A 6,762-nucleotide genomic window follows, 5' to 3' on the forward strand; every position below is an offset into this window, starting at 1 on the left:
ATATCATGTGTTTTTCTCAAAATAGAACTTTGTGGTCCACTGCATAAGTTAAAGTCAATTTAAGTTTTTATCTTCACTAATGCAGAAGCTATAGTGTTGCCATGTCGGATAAATCAGAAAGCAGGATTCTTATTCTATGATAACTTTGGAAACTGAAGAAGTGAATCAAAATTTATACTGCACCTGGGACTCGAACCCAACTCTTCTTGTTTGTTAGGCAGATGTGCTGACTATTGTTTTGTTGCTGTTGCAGTTTCTTCGATGTGTTTGGTCGTTGCGGACATCACATGACATCTGTTCAAGATCGTTGTTGATCCTTTCACTCAGTTTTTCTTTTCATTACAGAGGCCAACCAGCTCTCTGACTGAACATGCTGAGCTACCGTTTTGGCGACCATTATGGTTCACATAGCTGCTCGAAATAACCAAGTCAATTGCTGTCCCGAACACAAACTCTGATTCACATCTCCCCTTACACTGTCACTATTCTCAGTGGCAAGAAACATTGACATGTATCTGTGCATGTACAGCGTCTCCTCCAACAACACTTGATGTATTTCAAAGAAATTTGCCATACGTACTCCTTGCTATATGAGCATCAATAGCGTGAGAGTTAGAAGCTCCTATCCTCCATAGGAGCAAACATTCAGGCAAAAAACTGTCTTTCTGCCTCTGACAGGTAGGCTGTTCTGCAGAACAGGTGTGTAGTGCAGGGATAGTAGTGCCCTGTTTTATCAGCCACCGGCACTGAGGCTTTTCTGTGGACATGTTCACAACAGCTGGATAGACAGAGACAGAGAAGCTACATTGTGCAGCCTGTATGGTCATTCCTCTATAATAGCGGATGGGCACAGCTGACGAGAGAGAAAGTTTGGGTGGAGGGGATGGATAGTGAGATAGCGGGAGGGTGAGGTGGTCAGGGAGAAGTGTGAGGGGAAGATTCAGGATGCAGATAGAAGGTGTGGAGAAGGATATAATCAGAGGGAGCAAGGAGGAAGATGTGGTCAGAGGGAGCACAGGTGATCGACTAAGGGAGAGAATGAGGTGGGGAGACAGAGAGAGAGTGGGGAGGGGGAAGAAGTGGCAGGTTGAGATGAAGAGAAGTTGGGGGGGGGGGGGGGAAGGAGGAAGAAGTGCACACACGGAAGGGGGTGGAGGAGGGTATGTCTGCAGTGTGTGTGCTGAACCTGTACACCAGCGAAATCTTAGGGACACAAGTAAATAAAATAAAGGTCGCGTACAAAATGTGGTAAGTAGCTAGGCCACTCAAATCCCATCGTACAGTCGAATACAAGGGTGCAAAGGAAACTGATTAACAGAAGTAAATGCTTTTGATTTAGATTTATATTTCAATACATCACATGTTTTATCCACACATTGGAGCTGATAAATTTACTGTTAAGTAGGGTCTGACTTGAGCAAGCACAGTTGTTTCATATTTTAACCCAGAAATGTTTCACTGAAACTACAGCATCAACAGCATGATAATATTAAAAACCCGCTGATGATGCTGTTAATTTAAACGAAACATGTCTGGAGCGAAAAGAAAAACATTTGCGTTTTGTTTGTAAGCTAACACGCGCACAGGTGTGGGATTTAATTTCAATACGATCGAGACTGAAATTCAGATAAACAATACTCCTCCGCACTGTACAATTTGCTGTTATGACGGCAGAGGAAGTGAAAGAGTAAAAAACATATTGCCGAAACCCGGGATCGAACCAGGGACCTTTAGATCTTCAGTCTAACGCTCTCCCAACTGAGCTATTTCGGCTGCTGCATTACGAGACACACTCACTAGTAATGATGAGACAGTGACGTGGTCGTGACGCATCGTCGTTATCCTTCAGCTACATTGTGCAAGAGGCGACAGTTGGCTGCGACTACGACGCTGCCCCCTCCCCTCCTCTCCTCTTTCCCCACCCTGGCAGACGGCGACAAGGCAGCAGCACGACAGGAGTAGTCGCTGTTTCCCAAACTCTGGTCGGCGGCGGCGACGGCGGATTCAAATAAATAAGAAAAAATAAAAATTCCGATTTTCTTGTTGTGAAAAATACTGTATGTTAATGGAACAAAGTTACATCGGCTCCCAGAGTTAGTTTTTCGATACACATTCTCCTTTTACTTTAAAAAATTGAAAAGTATCTCGTCCGGTTTTGCGTGTTTTTTTCCCTGTATATTACTTCTCTATGGATTGTGAGGAAAGTAAAAGGCACAAAAAATTGATGTTTGAGTATCTTACAGTTTCACATCGCAGCTTGATAATGAGGTGTCTATTTTTCCGATATTCGTCACAGTTATTCCGATACTTAATTTACAAGTAAACTACTGCATAAAATTTGAATTGTGTAGAGTCAAAAATGTCGTCGCTGGCTACTTTGCGTATGGTTCACATTAGGTCATACTTCGTTGCCGATGAAAAGAAGCTAAAATATCCAAATTATTTTTAAAGTTGAGATCAAAATGATATCGATCTCCGTTTCCGAGATTGGGCTCACACATCTCCGGGAGCGTCGCGGCTGGCCGCCAGTTCTGTCGACGCGCAACGTGAATCGTGTGGCCATCACACGATAGAGAATGCATTTGTTTTGTTTCGCTGACGCATGTGGACCTAATGAAACCATTTTATGTCACATACTTTTCCGGTATCACTTACAAATGTTGCTCCACATGCTCTTGACAATTTCATTTAAAATGCCACGAAATGTAGGTTTCTTAAAAGTAAAGACATGCTGCCTTCAATATATTTTCTTTTCAATCTTGGGAAGAGGATAAATTACTCACCTCTAGTATTTTCTTCTGAACCTGGACGAGGATACCCTAGTAGAAGTAGGCCTAAGAAAACCAACAAATGTCAAAAATTTACCTTTTTGAACAGAGCGAGAAAACGTTCATATTAGTTTAAGATCGCCTTGCCATCAATTATATTTTTATATGATGTGGTAGGTAAATGATAGCGACACTGGGTTTGAGTATTACTCCCCGTGAGTGTCGCGTTGCCGCTTCACAGTACATCACGCGACAAGTGCGGATGGGAATGCCATCTGTCGCTCAGCTGTATTTGACCTTCACTTGTCAGTAGCGGTGCGTGTTTCCCAACCTGCGGTCTGTCATTGACATGATGGAGAGAAGTAGAGCCACATCCGATTTCACTTTAAAGTACATAGATATTTTACAGCAAGAGGAAGACGATGACACAGTTACGTTGTTGTGGCTCCACAACAAAAGGAAAAAGAAGAAGGTTCATTGTCTTTTTGCGACACGTGGCGATGAAGGCTGTTACATCATTTTGGTTAACAGGCACCTTTTAAATGACGGTACGAAATTCAGACATTATTTCAGATTTTCAGCCAGTTTGTTCATGTTTTGGAAGTTATAGAAAGTGACATACAGAGAAAATCGTGCAACCGGGTCAAGAGACCTATCAGTGCAGCTGAAAAACTCGCAGTGACGCTAAGGTACGTGTAGCTTTATTATCTTATGTACATATGCGGCGTTGGGATCCGAACAATTGTTTGTTCATCTGAAACTTTTGATGCAGCTTGTATTTCTTTCGTCTCAGGCTTTTATCAGATTTATTGATACGGATTCAACTTTCGTATTGTCTTTGAAATCAGTCCCAGTGATGGAAACCGTAAAGGCAAGAATGTTGCGAGACCAGCTCACAGAGCATCACATCCTGTGAGTGGCTCATTTCAGTTTTCCTTGACTGGCTCGACATCCTCCTGGCAGCCGTACGTCTTCGTGTCGTCCGACTTCCGTCGCAACACTGCTCACTGGTGCAGTGCTCCGGCAGCTGCCGCAACAGTCGCGCGTCGCATCGCAACTCGAACTGCGCATGCGCCAGCTGGCAGCATCTGACGTCACGTAGCGCGCAGTCGCAGTCGCGTCATGGACAACGTACCTTTAGGCGGCCGCACGTGAGCCGAGTTGTGTGACGTCAGCAGGCCTGTTAGGCGCAGACACTGAATATCGCTGTCCAGCCAGCGTTACAGCTACTGGCTTGTTTGTGCCGTCAGTTAAACTAAAAACAACTTCCTTCCACTAGAATTTTTTCCAATGTAAGCATTGCGTCTCTTCTTGCAAAACCGATAAAATTAAAAAGAATGCAAAACTCGATAGTAAAATCCGTGTGCTGCCTTGCAGTTGCTTTTTCTGAAGTAATAGGAGCGGGGAGGAAGTGGTAAGGTGTTGGGCCGGTATTATTACACAAAAAGATTTATTACACACAAATCTAACTTCGACATTAAAACACAAAAACCTTGTTTCAGCTTTCAGAGAACTAATAATACATGCTCTATACTTCATATTACAATTTCTGATGAATCATGCTACAAGAAAGAACTGTTTAACAGTTAATAGGTACCGACAGTCCCGGATCCATGATATTTCCTAACCGGGGCAAAAACTTGGTAGTGGCGCCTGCCTTTCCCTCGAGCGTTTCAGACAGGACGACACAAATTTAAAAATTCGATTATTCAAAAAAGTGTTCATCTTTCTGAAGAGTCTGATATATGAAACATATATTATATATTCGAGAAAATGTGAGACATGTTATTTGGTTTTAAATGTGCCAGTGTTACGCCTCTTCACACGGTATTCTTCTATCGCACATCACTGTATTTGCCCTCTGAGGAAATCAAACCTATACACTATGTGATCAAAAGTATCCGAACACACCAAAAATCACACGCCTTTCATATTACGTCCGTTTGCTGCCACCTACCGCCAGGTACACCGTATGAGTGATTTCAGTAGTCATTGGACATCGTGACTGGTCCACTCAATTGCTCGGTCGATGAAGTGGACCAAACAGTGACGACATCGGTCCCTTCGGATGGAAGGAAGGAAGGGAAAGAAAATCGGCCGTGCCCTTTCAGAGGACCAATACCGGCATTTGCATGAAGTGATTTGGGGAAATCACGGAAAACCTAAATCAGGATGGACGGACGCGGGTTCGAACCGTCGTCCTCCGGAATGCGAGTCCAGTGGGCTGACCGCTGCGCCACCTCGCTCGATGACTGCAGGTGTAAGGGATTTTGGATATCACGACAAGCATACACGTTCAAGAAAACGTTACGCGCTTGGTCGTTTACTTGCCGATGGTTACAAGTATAATATTTGTTGCGATACGAAAAATTAGTTAACAACCAAATAACAATAGAAATTGAATAAAATCTCATGCAAATACGCGTGTCTCATCATATTACCCCCCCCCCCCCCCCGCCCCAAATTAAATGTGCAAGAAATAATGCGACCAGTACTGAAAAACACGTAAGACGAGCAGGTCTCGATCCGGCGGCCCACCATTTACGGAGCTTGGACGATGATCACACGTCCGCCGCCATCTTTTGCTCACAGTCGCAACGCACCGGTAATTCATTGACGCGTAAAACTTCCCTTACAATCTTCGCGAAATCGACTACGTAGTACGCCTTACCATTTCCACGCTATGTTGTCCTAATGGACTACTAAACGTGTACAAAGTTTGCAGTATATTCGTGATCCGAACGTCGCATATTATAAGCGAGACGGAACAGTTCAAGTTCCTGGGGAACACTTCAACACGAAAAGCAGTCTACTTAGCATATTTTCATACGCTAATGTCTAATGGTATTATTTTTTGGTGTAACTCTACTGATTCAAAACGGGTATTTTGGCCCGAGCTATATGCGGTGTAAATTCGAGAACCTCTTGTCGACCCCTACTGAATAGTCTGGGAATTCTGACATTGCCCTCACAGTATATATTTTCTTTAATGTCATTTGTTGTTAGCAATATTAGCTTATTCCCAAAAGTTAGCAGCTTTCACTCAGTTAATACCAGGCAGAAGTCAAATCTGCGTGTGGAATGCACTTCCTTGACTCTTGTGCAGAAAGCTGTGCACTATTCTGCTGCATCCATTTTAAATAAGCTACCACAAGAACGCAAACGCTTATAATATGCCCATTCTGTCTGATCAAAATATCAGTTCTTTTTGAATTGTGAGTCAGAAGCTGTAAAAACTGAGTCTTACAGTGATTTAGCATCAAATTATTTTCCACAAGCCACGAACTTATTTCATGAACTACATTATTTGATACCGTTCCATATTACACACAACATTCTTCACTACCAAGCTGGTGTCATCAGCAAACAGAAATATTTTTGAATCACCTGTAATACTAGATGGCATATCATTTATATAAATAAGAAACAGCAGTGTTTAGCACACAGGACTCACACTCGGGAGGATCACGGTTCAAATCCGTCTCCCGCCATCCTGATTTAGATTTTCCGTGATTTCCCTGAATCGCTTCAGTCAAATGGCAGCATGGTTCCTTTGCAAGGGCACGGGAGACGTTCTCTCCCGTCCTTCCCTAATCCGAGCTTGTGCGCCACCTCTAATGACCTCGGCGTCGTCGGGTCGTTCCCTTCCTCCTCCTCCTTGTCACGACACACCAGTCGGTTTCTCAGCCAAACTTGGCGAACGCTCGGTTCCGTGGAGGGCACACTGGACATCAATATTTAACTGGAAAGGTACCGACAAAAGGCCTTAATTTTGTCGTGTGATATCGAGAACTTGCATGTATTTAAAAATGCTGTCAGGAGTCATTAAGATCGTCTGAAACAGTTACTTGTTCGTGCCAGAGACGGCGCAAGACCTGCAGTGTGTGTCTCGTGCTGTGACGGACGCGCCACCGCCTGTATTTCGTCACGCAAATAGTCGATTAGCTCGTGTTGCGGGAGATAGAGGTACACACATTCAGTAAGTCAGCCAAGT

The 6,762-nt window shown here is 43.7% G+C and overlaps 1 non-coding gene across 1 annotated transcript; it reads right to left on the bottom strand.

Moving 5' to 3' along the window:
* Positions 1-1,700: 1,700 nt before the first annotated feature.
* On the bottom strand, positions 1,701-1,773 carry Trnaf-gaa (transfer RNA phenylalanine (anticodon GAA)). Its single transcript has one exon. It is a non-coding gene; the product is annotated as a tRNA-Phe (tRNA).
* Positions 1,774-6,762: the final 4,989 nt, after the last annotated feature.

Source organism: Schistocerca gregaria, chromosome 9 (assembly GCF_023897955.1).
Source record: "Schistocerca gregaria isolate iqSchGreg1 chromosome 9, iqSchGreg1.2, whole genome shotgun sequence".
Lineage (NCBI taxonomy): Eukaryota > Metazoa > Arthropoda > Insecta > Orthoptera > Acrididae > Schistocerca > Schistocerca gregaria.